The sequence below is a fragment of the Anabrus simplex genome, chromosome 1, assembly GCF_040414725.1.
Source record: "Anabrus simplex isolate iqAnaSimp1 chromosome 1, ASM4041472v1, whole genome shotgun sequence".
In the NCBI taxonomy this organism is placed as follows: domain Eukaryota; kingdom Metazoa; phylum Arthropoda; class Insecta; order Orthoptera; family Tettigoniidae; genus Anabrus; species Anabrus simplex.
Window position 1 is genome coordinate 1,021,719,867 of NC_090265.1, and position 16,672 is coordinate 1,021,736,538.

The following is a 16,672-nucleotide window of genomic DNA, read 5'->3' on the forward strand; positions in this document are numbered from 1 at the left end:
GGTGGTTGGTAGTGTAGTGTGTTGTGTTATGTGTAAATGAAGATAAGTGTATTAGGACGAACATAATCATCCAGTCACCGAGTCATATGAATTAACTAACTGCAGTTAAAATTACCAGCCCGGCCAAGAATCGAACCATGGGCCTTGTCAACGGAAAGCCAGTAAGCTGACCATTCAGCCGAGGAGTCGACAACTGTTCAAATCTTAATAACGTATATTTTTACAGCTATGATAGTGAAGACACGTGATATTCTCCATTTCTACAGTATGCACTCTGCTATTTAATGCTAAAAACCTCGTGTTTTCGCCCCGAAGTGTAGCAGCTCTTTCCAGGCACACCAGGAGGTGGGCTGCGTGTACCATTTTAACCACTTAACAGTCCTCCTGTCATAAGTACATCTCTGGAAATCGAACCCGGGCAACTGAGGACGGTAACTAACAGTGCCCGTTACGCTACGGAGGCTTACACTATTTAGTGCTTTCTGCTTAATTAAATTGACTTAAAATTAAAAAAAAAAAATCCCATCAATATTGACCTTACATTTTTCAATAGAACAGAGTAGGACAGACATTATGTAGGTCTACGTTACATACCGATAGACATCATCAAGGAGAATGAAGCTGTGAATGTATGAGCTTGACTGTATGGATGAGCGTATGGTATTGTACGTTCCTCGTATTTAATATTACGTCAGACTTACCTTTAATCTTTTTCTTTGGTTTTCCGTGGTTTGCCATTTTCACACCAGGCAAATGCTGGGGCTGTACCTTAATTAAGGGCACGGCCGCTTCCTTCCAACTCCTAGGCCTTTCCTATCCCATCGTTGCCATAAGACCTATCTGTGTCGGTGCGACGTAAAGCCCCTAGCAAAAATATATTTTTCTTTGCCTAATCCCATTTAGGTGGAGTCAGCTAATGTTTTGCTTTTTGCTAGAGTCACGGAAAGATCATAGCTCTTCCCTGTTAAGGTTCCAATATTCCAAGTTTAAAAACGATATTCTGGACTTGCTTCCTTAGCTCCACGCGTTCAGAGTCGTGAGGTAGCCCTTGCCCATTTCTCACGGCCTTACGGCGATAAACCACGCGTTGCTTACAGCGTGCGACCTAACCTTTACCAATAACATTTTCGAAGAGCTATCCATATTTCTGATGCGGCAAGAAATTTATAGCCCACTGTCTGCCTGACACCAAGTCAGATTGATAACCTTGTACAGTACCGCGCACTCATTATTTGAGGGATTGTTCATACACTCAGAATAATGTAATTTCAATGTATAACACTGTCGTATTTTAAAAGTAATTCTGCTGGGAGTAAATAGTATGCATTCAGAATGTTACATTTCGCATTTTACAGTCACATAAATATAATGAACGGTTGTTGGTTTTCTTTAACCCTTTGAGTGTCAGGTTTTCTAAGCACTGACACACCCCACAATGTAAGTTTTGGCACACTCATTAATAAACACCATTAAAATTAAGTAGAGGCACACAATTCATTACAGTTTTTAAAATGGTTAAGATACATGAAAAAGTGAAAAATTTCAAAATCACACAATCTTCATGATTTATCACGTTTAACATCTGTCCGTTTTTTTTTACTCACACTGAGGAGTTCTCGGATAATTATTTTCCACGAACTGTACAGGATACAAGTTTTGCGCCTCTCTACAGACGGTGGGTTATAATTCTTTTTAGTGACTATCTATTACTCCTTCACCATCGACAATGATATTTTCAGGAAAGAAGTCGTCATCAACTTGTTCATTCGTATGGGAAAAATTAGAATCCTCACTTACACCATTAGTCAAAATTTCAAACACTTTCTCACCATCTAGTACTACTTCAGCACAACGGTGAGATGCCATCTTCGTCAGCTATCAGTTATTTCCCAAAAGCCGTATATATTCACGAACAAAAACTAAGTTTTCAGAACTTCCCGTGAGGATACGAACAACCGCAAACTTCAGTAATGTAGCCAATAGATGGCAGATAGCGAATGTAGAGAAGCAAAGATATGACACTCGGATGTTCAACACGCAATATATTGAGCGTAACTGCTGTGGCACTTCCCGCGAGGCGTAATATATTGCGCAGTGACCCGGAAAGGTTCTGAGCGGTGAGAAGGGAACCTGTCTTTTGTAATCTGTAACGAGACTCATCACTTGATAAAGTGATATAGTATTTTATTCGTGAACATCATTTGTAGGTTTGTTTTTCGATTTATCCATAAGCTTTGAAGAGTGCATTAGAAATCTGTGATTAGTGTTATATAGAGGATGGTTACCTAGTTGTACTTCTTCTTAAAACAATAATCACCACCACATCAACTTTACGAGAAATAAAATCAGTGTGAGAATCCCAGCTGAGCTTTGTGTCAAGATATACTCCTAATAGCCGGGCTGAGTGGCTCAGACGGTTGAGGCGCTGGTCTTCTGAACCCAACTTGGCAGTTTCGATCCTGGCTCAGTCCGGTGGTATTTGAAGGTGCTCAAATACGTCAGCCTCTTGTCGGTAAATTTACTGGCACGTAAAAGAACTCCTGTGGGACTCAATTCCGGCACCTCGGCATCTCCGAAAACCGTAAAAAGTAGTAAGTGGAACGTAAAGCAAATTGCATTAATTATTATTATTAATACTCCTAATAACTTTAAATTAACCCGCATCGTTTAAGTCAGCTGACGATTCTTATCCATGTGTTAGCAAATAAATATCCTGACAGCTACATGGTATTGTCTCCTTGAATTAAATAATACCCTGCTTGTTGAGAGGAATGTGCCGACGAACCACGTATAACAATTAGAGTAATTGTGTTGAACTAACTGCAGTAATAAAATAAACTCCCACAAATGGCTGATCTTTGTTATCTATTGTCAGTAGGCGGTGTGTCCGGCTCCATGGCTAAATGGTTAGCGTGCTGGCCTTTGGTCACAGGGGTCCCGGGTTCGATTCCCGGCAGGGTCGGGAATTTTAACCAAAATAGGTTAATTTTGCTGGCACGGGGGCTGGGTGTATGTGTCATCTTCATCATCATCATCATCATCACCACGACGCGCAGGTCGCCTACGGGGGCAAATCAAAAGACCTCCATCTGGCGAGCCGAACATGTCCTCGGATACTCCCGGCACTAAAAGCCATACGCCATTTCATTTCACTGGGCGGTGTAAGGATAGTGCAAGTCTAGAGATTAATCTGAAGATTTTTCGTACATTCATTTTAAAGGTACCAAGCGAGCTGGCCATGCGGTTAGGGTCACGTAGCTCTGAGATTCTAATCGGGATGTGGTGAGGTCAAATCCTACCGTCGGCAGGCCTGAAGATGGTTTACCGTGGTTTCCCATTTTCACACCAGTAAATCCTGGGACTGTACGTTAATTAAGTCCATGGCCGCTACCTTCTCAGTCCTATCCTTGTGATATTCTTAAGTCGCTGAGAAAGATTTCAAACATCCGTCACGTTTCAATACTTTGCTATTCTGGCATTGAAAAATATTTAGTTTGATATCCCTGCACAATTCTTCTAATATAACAAGACTGGTAATCGAAGATATTTTAAATTGAAGACATCCTGAAGCATTTGTATACTGTTGAGACCTGGAGATCAAAGTATTTATTTACAGGCTTACGCGGCTGCAGTTCAAAAGTCAAGTTGTAAGTTTTACCAAAGGGAAAAGTCTTCTCACTTGTAATTATTGTGTAGATGGGGTAATAATACCTTTTTTTTTAGCTAGTTGCTTTACGTCGCACCGACACAGATAGGACTTATGGCGGCGATGGGACAGGGAAGGGCTAGGAGTGGGAAGGAAGCGGCCGTGGCCTAAATAAAGGTACAGCCCCAGCATTTGCCTGGTGTGAAAATGAGAAACCACGGAAAACCATTTTCAGGGCTGCCGACAGTGGGGTTCGAACCTACTATCTCCCGAATACTGGATACTGGCCGCACTTAAGCGACTGCAGCTATCGAGCTCGGTGATAATACCTTACGGGGAACACTGTAAGTACCTAGGTGTTAATACAAGGAATGATTGGTTATATATATATACACTGACTGACAGAGCAAATGCAACACCAAGAAGGAGTGGTTCGAAAGGGATGAAAGTTGGGGAAAAAACAGAGACGGCACGGACGAATAATTGATGTTTATTTCAAACCGATATGCAGGTTACACAATGCGCACGCCATCGACTCAGTAGGATGTAGGACCACCGCGAGCGGCGATGCACGCAGGAACACGTCGAGGTACAGTGTCAAGAAGAGTGCGGATGGTGTCCTGAGGGATGGTTCTCCATTCTCTGTCAACCATTTGCCACAGTTGGTCGTCCGTACGAGGCTGGGGCAGAGTTTGCAAACGGCGTCCAATGAGATCCCACACGTGTTCGATTGGTGAGAGATCCGGAGAGTACGCTGGCCACGGAAGCATCTGTACACCTCGTAGAGCCTGTTGGGAGATGCGAGCAGTGTGTGGGCGGGCATTATCCTGCTGAAACAGAGCATTGGGCAGCCCCTGAAGGTACGGGAGTGCCACCGGCCGCAGCACATGCTGCACGTAGCGGTGGGCATTTAACGTGCTTTGAATACGCACTAGAGTTGACGTGGAATCATACGCAATAGTGCCCCAAACCATGATGCCGCGTTGTCTAGCGTTAGGGCGCTCCACAGTTACTGCCGGATTTGACCTTTCTCCACGCCGACGCCACACTCGTCTGCGGTGACTATCACTGACAGAACAGAAGCGTGACTCATCGGAGAACACGACGTTCCGCCATTCCCTCATCCAAGTCGCTCTAGCCCGGCACCATGCCAGGCGTGCACGTCTATGCTGTGGAGTCAATGGTAGTCTTCTGAGCGGACGCCGGGAGTGCAGGCCTCCTTCAACCAATCGACGGGAAATTGAAATTGTTCTGGTCGATATTGGAACAGCCAGGGTGTCTTGCACATGCTGAAGAATGGCGGTTGACGTGGCGTGCGGGGCTGCCACCGCTTGGCGGCGGATGCGCCGATCCTCGCGTGCTGACGTCACTCGGGCTGCGCCTGGACACCTCGCACGTGCCACATGTCCCTGCGCCAACCATTTGACGATTTGACGAAGCGACCAACCTGCCCTTCTCAGCCCGATCACCATACCCCTCGTAAAGTCGTCTGTCTGCTGGAAATGCCTCCGTTGACGGCTGCCTGGCATTCTTAGCTATACACGTGTCCTGTGGCACACGACAACACGTTCTACAATGACTGTCGGCTGAGAAATCACGGTACGAAGTGGGCCATTCGCCAACGCCGTGTCCCATTTATCGTTCGCTACGTGCGCAGCACAGCGGCGCTTTTCACATCATGAGCATACCTCAGTGACGTCAGTCTACCCTGCAATTGGCATAAAGTTCTGACCACTCCTTCTTGGTGTTGCATTTGCTCTGTCAGTCAGTGTATATTTTTTTGGGTGGTCATTTTACGAGGTTGTTAAGAAAGGTTGCAGATCTCTTCACATGGTTGTGAGAGTATTTAGTGGTTGTAGTAACGATGTAAAGGAGAGAGCGTGTAAGTCTCTGGTAGGATCGCAGTTAGAGTATTGCTCCACTGAATGGAACCCTCACCAGGACTACTTGATACGAGAACTGGAAAAAATCAAGGGAAATCAAGGGTGATTTCCGATTAAGGAGTAGTGTTACGAAAATGTTGTAAATTTTGGACTGGGAAGACTTGGGGTTAAGGAGAAGAGATCCTTGCCTATGTGTATGTTTCGAGCTGTCAGTGGTGAGTTGGCGTGGAATGACATAGGTAGGCGAATAAGCTTGTGTGCAGCTTTTAAAAATAGGAAAGATGATAGTATGAAGATTAATTTGGAATTCAAGAGGACAAATTTATAGGTTGGGGAGTAAGGGACTGGAATAAATTATCAAATGAAATGTTCGATAAATTTCCAAGTTCTTTGAAAACGTTTAAGAAATGGCTTGGTAAACAATTTATAGGGAATTTGTCACCTGAGCGACGGCATTAAATGCAGATGATTGATTGATTGATTGATTGATTGATTGATTGACTGATTGATTGATTGATTGATTGATTGATTGATTGATTGATTGATTGATTGATTGATTCATTCATTCATTCATTCATTCATTCATTCATTCATTCATTCATTCATTCATTCATTCATTCTTCGTATTCCTACCAGCATGTTTGGGGTCAAACGTCAGATATTGTTGATTTTGTAACAACATAACACAATAAGTAAAGAAAAGTTATCAACAAGATTTCAACGATCAGCTAATTGGTCAAAGAACACATCTTCTATGCAGATGGTTACGGGGTCGAAACTCGGAGCTGTCGACTCATACATAATATTTACATGTGGAATACGTGTATCAGTTGAAATGAAATGGCGTATGGCTTTGAGTGCCGGGAGTGTCCAGGAACAAGTTCGGCTCGCCAGGTGCAGGTCTTTTGAACTGACTCCCGTAGGCGACCTGCGCGTCGTGATGAGGATGAAATGATGATGAAGACGACACATACACACAGCCCCCATGCCAGCGACCAATTAAGGTTAAAATTCCCGACCCTGCCGGGAATCGAACCTGGGACCCCTGTGACCAAAGGCCAGCACGCTAACAATTTAGCCATGGAGCCGGACCTTCTATCAGTTAATTTACTATAACGGTAAAGTGTCACTTTTATGACAGTATTCGTGCAACCCGGTGTCTTCAAAATGTTGGTGTTTAGTAACATCAAGAACACACCCTTGAACGTCACAAAGTGTGGCGTCCTGGAGACCAGCAGAGTCCAGCATTACCTCTAAATTCGGCATGTCAGGCACAGCACGCTGTACTGTTCACGTGTGTGTACATCACTTGCCCTTCTTTCGCTTTAGAGGAGGGGAGGCAGGAGAGCTGGTGTTCGCTGTGCCATTTGGTGTCAAGTCGGAAGCTGCACCCGAAGACTTACAACTGGAACTCATTGATTTCCGATGTAACACGCGAGGAAAAGAAGAATAAATAGAAAATAATATCACTGGGTTTTACGAGACTATCAGTTCCACTCGCTTCCCAAATACTTCGAAAGTACACAGAGCTATGAGCACTTCCTTCCAATATGAAGCTCAGCAAATCCGATTTGAATACCCGCATTTACGATGCGTGTTGAAAATTGGATGCCGTTATGCATCAGTAGACTAAGCGCCATTTGGCGAAAATTGAGATTTTAGCGCCATCTTGTAGAGGAAGGCTTGAACTATTTATAAAAAATTCCCCACTGCATTACAAGAGGCCGTTAGTTGTTAGTAAACAGAAAACCTAAGCGACAAAGCGGGAATCAGTAAAAATGTAAATTGCATCAGTAGACTATGCGACGTTCCAGTTTGCATCATTAGACCAAGCGCCACATTCCTCACATTGCGCGCGGATGACAGCGAGGGAGCTCGCGTTTTCGATAGTGCTGACATTTTTACGTGGTGATACATTGAGTGGTTTATCAAGTGACGAAGTTCAGCGATGTATCAAGTACTTCCAAAAGTAAGGAGAAGGACAATGCTACTAATGCAGCTTGCTAAGAAGGTTGCGTCTGAGAATCATTCTCTAGAATTTGATGGTGAATCTCAGGAGATAAATATAAATAAGTCAAGACAGGGACGACCACGGGAAAGTAGAGTTCCCTTTCACCAGGCATTAATACCTTTGTGGCCAAAAGGAAAACCTATCTCTGAAGCCAAACTAAGAAACTTTGGTTCGCTGTTGCTCCTAATACTTGCAGATGCCAAACAATTTTACCAGAATCTTCAAGCAGATTCTGACATCGTGGATGACGTAGGTGGATTTAATGGAGATCATGATCTCGAGATTGAATGAACTGAGAGCAACAATCTTATTACCTGTCCAGTGATTTGTGTGTATTTATGGGAGAAAATATCTTTAATCACATTTTCTGTCTCAAGCACAACAAAACTTACCCATAGGCTTAAAAATATCACGTCAATACTGTACTCTCAGAATATCGTGAAGGGAAATCCATTCAAAAATTGTATAGACTACAATGGCTCATGTCTTACCATTTGTATTTGACTCAGATAAGTTGAAATTCCTCAAATCAGTAAGTCATTATAGCAACGACTTTAGAGAATAACTTCCTTTCTAGAATTTCTCCAGCCGGGCTGAGTGGCTCAGATGGTTGAGGCGCTGGCTTTCTGACCCCAACTTGGCAGGTTCGCTCCTGGCTCAGTCCGGTGGTATTTGAAGGTGCTCAAATACGTCAGCCTCGTGTCGGTAGATTTACTGGCACGTAAAAGAACTCCTGCGGGACTAAATTCCGGCACTTCGGCGTCTCCGAAAACCGTAAAAGTAGTTAGTGGGTCGTAAAGCAATAACATTATTAGAATTTCTCCATCTAAAACTTGAATAATGTACCGGAGTTGTGGCGCGGCTCGTGGTGAATCAAGCACTTAGCGGGCCTTTTCAGACAGTAGGAGATTCGGTTTTTAATCATGGCTGCCGCCACATTATATTTTTTGAAGTTTTACTCAGTAGATACTCAAAAGTTGGGGGTGATTGGTGTAGCATCGTGATACATTATTCGCACTTGAGAAAAACCTTAAATTGCATCAGTAGACTAAGCGCCATTTCTTCAAGAAAATCTATGTAATGCGAGTATAAATATGTTGAAATTTGGTGAGAAGGTACAATCTATTATCCTACAACACGAGCAATACCATATTTAGCAAAATTATGTTCGCTCGAATTTACACATAGAACCAAATTTAAACGCGATTATCTCGCAACCAACTTTTGGCGCTTGGTCTAGTGATGCATAACGGCATCCAATTGTTGTTTCCATTAGGAAGTTTACAGATAATGTGAAAGAATATTTGCCAGGATACGTAAAGAGTGTTTGACTCATTGTACCTAAAGTTTTCCGTTGCTGTGATTTAAAGGAGACCGAGCTCGATAGCTGCAGTCGCTTAATTGCGGCCAGTATCCAGTAATCGGGAGACAGTGGGTTCGAACCCCACTGTCGGCAGCCCTGGAGATGGTTTTCCGTGGTTTATCATTTTCACACCAGGCAAATGCTGGGGCTGTACCTTAATTAAGGTCACGGCCGCTTCCTTCGCAATCCTAGGCCTTTCCTATCCCATCGTCGCCATAAGACCTATCTGTGTCGGTGCGACGTAAAGCAAAAATAGCAATAGCATTTAAAGGAGGGTGTAATAGTAACTATTCCACTCAGAGCTCTACCTGTTCATTTAACAGTGGGTATTACCATTATTTATTTTAAATTGTGATATATGAGATTATATATCGGTTTTGCTCTTTGCTCTTTTAGTCCATAATGTGTTTTCAGAGAGTGGAACCGCATAAGCTAATATAATTTCTCTACTGTAAACTGAATGGGCAATAAATTATTGAAATAAAATGGTTATGTAATCACTGCTGTATATACGCGTGGTAGATGGGTCTGTTCTCCCGGTTGTCAGGTCAGGAAAGCATCGAGCGTACAGGTAAACACGCACGGCAGTCTTCAACGTGCATGTGAATTTAAACGCGTGATCTAAATGGACGAGTCAGAGCTAAGGAAACGGCATGAATAGGTCAGAAAGGTATACATAGTTGTACATGTATACGCACACACAAAAAAAGAAGTCCACCAAGCGAGTGGCTACGCGGTTTGAGTCAGATAGCTGACAGCTTGCAGTCGGGAGATAGCGGGTTCGACCCCCACCATCGGCAGCCCAGAAGATGATTTTCCGTGTTTTCTCATTTTCACATCAGGCCATAATACCTGTTTGTGTCAGTACGATGTAAAAACATATTGTAAAACAAATTGCAAAATAAATAAATATATAAATAAATAAATAAGTGTATAAATAAATAAATAAATAAATAAAATAGGAGTCCACCAAAAAGGAACCGTTGAATTCATTTTGTTTTTGCTAGTGGCTTTACGTCGCTCCGACACAGATAGGTCTCATGGCGGCGAAGGGATAGGAAAGGCCTAGGAGTTGGAAGGAAGGCGCCGTGGCCTTAATTAAGGCACAGCCCCAGCATTTGCGTGGTGTGAAAATGGCAAATCACGGAAAGCCATCTTCAGGGCTGCCGACAGTGGGATTCGAACCCAGTACCTCCCGGATGCAAGCTCACAGCCACGCGCCCTTAACCGCATGGCCAACTCGCCCGGTACCGTTGAATTCAAGCATAATGTAATTAATATTGTGAAATGGGCCAAAGATAAACGTGATTAAAATATAATTGTGTAGTGGAGTCACAGATTTGTGTAAGGACACAAGACAACTGAAATAAATTGTGTGTTTCTTTGTATGTCATTAATAAAGTGGTAAACAATTAACATGTTCCACAATGCTATTAACTACATTACGTTGGCGATGAACCAGCGATCTGGACCACACAGAAATAACTCATAGTAAAGATTCTTATTACTCTCGATGGATACGAACAAGCCTCCTAATTTTGAGTTACACTCTGAGGCTTCATCAGTCGAACAAAGTTGCTAGCTATGGGTTAAAATGTTCAAATGAAATTTGCCCGCAAATGATGTAACAAACGATCTCAGTAAACGGACTCTACTGATCAATATTGCCGAGAAAGCGGTAACGGAGGTGTTTGATAACTTGCTAAACGCGGGAACGTAATATGTGGAAGTGCTGGCCGTTCTGGAATCTCACTTCGAACTGAAGAAGAAGACTCTTTTCTACGAGGCTTACATATTTGTTAAGAAATTCTATGAATTCGAGTCTATTTTGGAATTTGGAGCTAGACTGTGGAGTCTTGCTGGTACCTGTTCTTTTGGGAACAATCAAGATTTTGAACTAACTAGGCAGCTACTCTTGGAACCAAATCAAAGAAATTTGAAAAAAATATTTTGTCACAATCATATATTAAGCTATAAGTAGCCTCGATTTTGGCCAAAACGAAGAGGTAATAGGGGCGCACTGACGGGGGTCTAAACGCCAAAGAGACTCAGCTTGTAACTAAAATCGACACAAAAATAGAGTCTAATAATAAAACTACATAAGTGCGCTATAAAATTGTGAGGATGATTGGTCGCACAATCCAAACGGGCCCTGTCTGGCTGAGGGACATCGATGTACTCTGTGTAAAAAGTGTAACTTTATCGAGAAAGTGTGCCGTGGTTCCCAATATTCTAAGCCAAAATGTGAAAACGAGGAAAAGGAAGTTGACTACGTGGGTAAGAGTGCATCAAGGTCGGAGTCGGATTCAGAAAGCAGCATTAATAAAGTGATTTATAATCGTTCTTCATCTCCAGCTGTGAGCTTGCATCCGGGGGATAGTGGGTTCGAACCCCACTGTCGACAGCCCTGAAGATGGTTTTCCATGGTTTCCCGTTTTCACACCAGCAAAATGCTGGGGCTGTACCTTAATTAAGGACACGGGCGCTTCCTTCCCAGTCCTAGCACATTCCTGTCCCATCGTCGTCATAAGACCTATCTGTGTCGGTGCGGCGTTAAGCCAGTTGTAAACAGTTCTTCATCTCCTCGCGTAAGCGTGAAATACTTGGGACGGACGTGATCGATACGGGTTGTTCATTTATTATAATCGATTCAAAAACATTTAGCAGAGTGAGCAGCTCTGGTGAACTGAAACAAACAAAGAAATAGGTGTTTCTTTATCAAACTAAGGAAGAGAAAACTTTCCTCTCCACTTACTCCGTCACACAGAAAGCAACTTTATATATTGTCGAAGGCTATGGGGAGTCCCTCTTGGGGTACAAGCCGATCGAAGATTACGGTTAACCCGCTTAGCCAGAGATGGCTGTGGGTAATAAGCAGATGTTGTGACATGTGATATGGATAAGTCAAAACAGAATTTGCGGAATAAATTAGATGTTAATGCTTTGGCATTATCGTGAACTATGTACTGACAATGACCAAAAGAAGCGAACATAGTATTACGACAAGAACTTTTAGACTGAGCGGTGGCTAGCTTAGTCGGAAATAGCCATGGAAATCTGTTGAAACCATCAGGGAATGGTCCGACGTAATCTATATACAAGCGCTCCATAGGGCGAGATGCTTGATGAGATGACAATAGCCCTAGATTAGTGAACAAGGTGGGCTTACTAAAGGCGGGATTCCACTGAGGCAACATTTGGGCGACATGGAGCATGCGGCTGGTAACAAATGTTGCTCTTTGTAGCAAGCGGCTTGTTGTCAGTGGGGCAGAAAAGATGTGGTATGCTACACGTGTTGCCGGGTGTAGCATGCGTCACTTGTGGAGACTTGTCGCCAACTACAAACGTTATTCCACCAGGGCAACCAAGACAACAGTTCCTCACTCGACTTTGACCGGCTGGTGACAGCTACTTCCTTGATGTACCGGTATTTGTTTCGAGTTTCTCAACCTATCATCTCACCAATCATCCCGGAAATGTGCATGGCGCGGAGTGATCCAAACTGATAAGGCATGGAGCCCTTGGCAAACAAACCACGTCGGAATTCTCAAGAAGCGAAAGCCATTAGTAATGAGTAATGAGTTTATGGAGTACTTTGTCAGATGAAGGTCGTGTACCATGGCGGAATCGGTATGCCTAGATGTAAGGGGAGATTTGGGAACTTATTGTTCACTGAAGTTTATTTTTAAAAAATAAAATGTATTAAGTTAGTGTTAAGCAGAATATCCTAACCCTATTCTGATTATTTTACCCCCCTGTAGTTCACATTTCTAATACAGTTATAATAGGAGAATGAAAGGTAACTCGTGGCAGCTATGACAATAAGTAGAGAAAAAAACATGGCACTACAGCCCTTGAAGGGCCTTGGCCTACCAAGCGACCGCTGCTCAGCCCGAAGGCCTGCAGGCCTGAAGGTGTCGTGTGGTCAGCACGATGAATCCTCTCGGTTGTTATTCTTGGCTTTCTAGACCGTTGCCGCTATCTCACCGGCAGAGACCTCCTCAGTTCTATTCACGTAGGCTGAGTGGACCTCGAAGGAGCCCTCAGGTCCAGGTAAAAGTCCCTGACCTGGCCAGGAATCGAACCCGCGGCCTCCGGGTAAGAGGCAGGCATGCTACCTCTACACCACGGGGCTGACAATAAGTAGACATAGTGAGGAAGAAAAAGACTATGATGAAACAGTGTTCGAAGACTTTGCGTAAATAGAGTAGCGGCGAAGGGTATCCAAATAAATAGATTGTGTGTTAACAGTGTAGAAAAGAGAACCATTTGTTGTTATGCTATTAAACGACGTATTTACGAGAAATCCTTAGGCATGGAAATACCATAAGATAATGATATGTAGAATTTATTATTATTGTACAATAATGGTATTGGTTGTACGTCCCGTTGCTACTTTTACGATTTTCTGATTGGTCGAGGTGCCGGAATTTAGTTCAGCAGGCGTTATTTTACGTGCCAGTAAATCTACCGGTATGAGACTGACGTAGGTCTACTTGAGCACCTTCAAATACGACCGGACTGAGTTAGAATCGACCCTGCCAAGTTTATTATTGTTGTAGTAGTTAGTACTATAATGTCATTAAGTTCTATTTTAGTTATCTCTAATTTATTTATTTCTAGTGCAAACTGTTGCCAGTACTAATAACGAGAAAAGTAGGCATTGGATAATAATAATAATAATAATAATAATAATAATAATAATAATAATAATAATAATAATAATAATAATAATAATAATAATAATAATAATAATGGCTTACGTCCCACTGTCTACTTTTACGGTTTTCGGAGACGCCGAGGTGCCGGAAATTAGACCCGCCAGAATTCTTTTACGTGCCACTGACACGAGGCTGACGTATTTGAGCACCTTCAAATACCACCCGACTGAGCCAGGATCGAACCTGCCAAGTAGAAACAGCGCCTCAACCGTCTGAGCCACTCAGACCGGCAGGCATTGAATAAATCACAATCTTATTTACAAAAGTTCATAAGCAGTTAACTTATTTCATTTATTAGAGGAAAACAGTGGCTTAAAATAATTTCACCTCACGTTCCTCATTGTCACCTGACGTTTGGAGCATCGCCATCAAGAAGAAAGGTAAGTAGATTATACGTGAACCACAGGTTTCCTCTCAATGGAGAAAAATCGCCAGTTTTCATTTTCTGAATTCTTTTATGCTCTCGGTAGAAAGCTTAACGCATTTTTAAAATTTTCTTCAGTCATATTTTTCTGGGGGCCTTTCGACGTATGTTTTCTTTGCTACCGTTTTTATAATCACTCAATGTTACATTCCGCAATTCCGGAGCATTGTGATAATCCCCAATTGAATTCGCAGTGTTTTCAATAGCCCAATTCATTTTGTCGCACGGAAATTGTAGCACCGATCCACACACTGTCAGATCCCGGGCGACACTGTTCGACAAGCATACTTTTGAGGCATGCGGCACCAGAGAGTGTTCGACAGATGGCAACATGTTTCCTGCCACACAGCCGCACGTTGCATGTCGTGCCGTGTTTCTTCAATTGAAAGACGACTGCAGCATGCTTCACTGTCGCATGCTCCATGTCACCCAAATGTTGCCTCAGTGGAATCCCGCCTTAAGAAAGCATGATTTTCAGGTTTTAACCATTTCCCTAATTTCGCCTTCCATGCTCTTCCAGATGAACATTTTTCTATTTTCCTCTCTAGTTTTGAAGATGCGCAAATTACGGGCACAAGTACAGCTGATCATACCTTGAGGGGCAACACAGAACCCCATTCCTCAGAACATAAAGGACAACATGTTCCCCCGAAGAAAGGGTTTCCTTAATAAGAGCCAGCACTGGAACTTACCATTGATATTTTTCGATGTCACGGAATAACATAGGACCATCAGTCAAAATAGCACCAACACAAGAAGGAATGGAAATAGAAGGAGAAGAACTTCGCTCCGGCTCAATGGAATCAACGTCGCCAGAAAACATGAGACTTGAACCGTCTGCGACCACATTCTCTAATACCCGAATGTGTCTCACGTCATAGTGGATCGCTGAGATGCGGATAGCCCAACAGGCGATACGTCCCGTAACACGGGGTCTAGGCAAAACCCAGCTTAGAGCCTGATTGTCCGTTTCTAACTCAAATTTCACATGTTCCAGATATAGGCAGAACTTCTCCAAGGCAAACAGGACTGCGAGTCTTTCTAATTCATAGATGGAGTACTTGGCTTCTTGAGCCGATAAGGTCCTAGACGTGTAGGCAATAGGTCGCCTTTCGAGTTCGGTTTCTTGAAGAAGGACAGCTGCAACTGCAGATTAAGAGGCATCAGTTTTGACTATGCATTTCTTAGAGAAATCTGGCATAGTTAAGACTGGAGTGTTACGGAGAGCTAACTTAAGGTCTTCGAATGCAGCTTGCTGCGATGGTCCCCATTCGAACTTGACACCTTTCCTCCGACGTAGGCTTAGGGGCGCCGCCCTTAGCGAAGTTGGGAATAAATTTCCTGAAGAAATTCGCCATACCAATGAATCTAGCGATTTCTTTAACATATTTAAGAGGCTTTCGGTCACGAATAGCCTGCGTTCTAGAATGGTCTATTGAAACTCCATCAGGCGACTCAATATGCCCTAACAAAGACATAGAAGGCTTAAGAAAAGCTACCTTAGATACCTGTTGTCAACCCAGCCTTATGAATTAGATTTAGGACTTCCTTAAAATGATCTAAATTTTCTTCAAATGTTTTAGGAAACACCACGACATCGTCACGGTATTGGTGAAGATATTTAAATATATGTCGGAGAAGACCCTATCTAGCAATCTAGTAAGGACAGCTGCGCCCGTGGGAAGTCCGAAAGGAAAATGGTTGTTTCGTACAAGTTCCAATCTGTAGCGAAAGCCGTCAGATGTTCGTATTCTTCCGCCAGAGGAATATGATTATACGCTTGGTTAACATCTAGGATGATGAATATCTTAGCCTTACGAAACCATGAAAGACATGAATGAAGATCAGGTCCTTATAGTTTAAAGCCCTGTAATCAATGACAGGTCTGAAACCACCTTGGGGTTTTGGTACCAGAAAAATGGGCGACGAATACGCCGACAACGTCGAATAATGCTATCCTTCAACGTGTGATAAATAATCTCCTTACGAGCTTTCATCTTAGGTGGAGATAGCCTATATGGGGGAAACCTTACAGGGATTGAATCATTTACCTCAATCTTATATTCAGTTAGGTTAGTGACACCAAGGGTTTCCGAAAATACATCGGAGAAAGACTCACATAACCTGGTGATCAAGTAGATGTCTAAGGTCTGGTTAGGCGAAATCGATGAAGACGTAGCAGATTTACATTTGAAAGAGGAATATTTTATTATTAAATTTGAGTGTGCAAGCTGCAAGACTTGCTCTGAAGATCGAGCACGGGATCAGATAAATTTAGAAATGCGTTCTTTAGCATGAATATATCCTAAAATTTCTAAGGGTGAAGAATTTGCCGAAACACATTTACCAGAAGAAGAACAATAATCAGGGAGTTTACAGCAAGCTTTCAAGCTCCTCATAAATAATAGAGTTAACACTTCCTGAGTCTAATAGTGCAGTGACTGGCTCATAATTTATCTCAGTTTTGAGAAATGGCAAGAATCCTGGGGTCTCAGAAGTAATTTCAAGGCATTCCCTTGGGCTTTCAAATGATAAATTAAGGAGAGTTTCTTCCTAAATGGGTTCGGTACCCGACTTAACATGGGCTGAGCATTGTGAATTTAAACTTGGTGATTCAGACGACT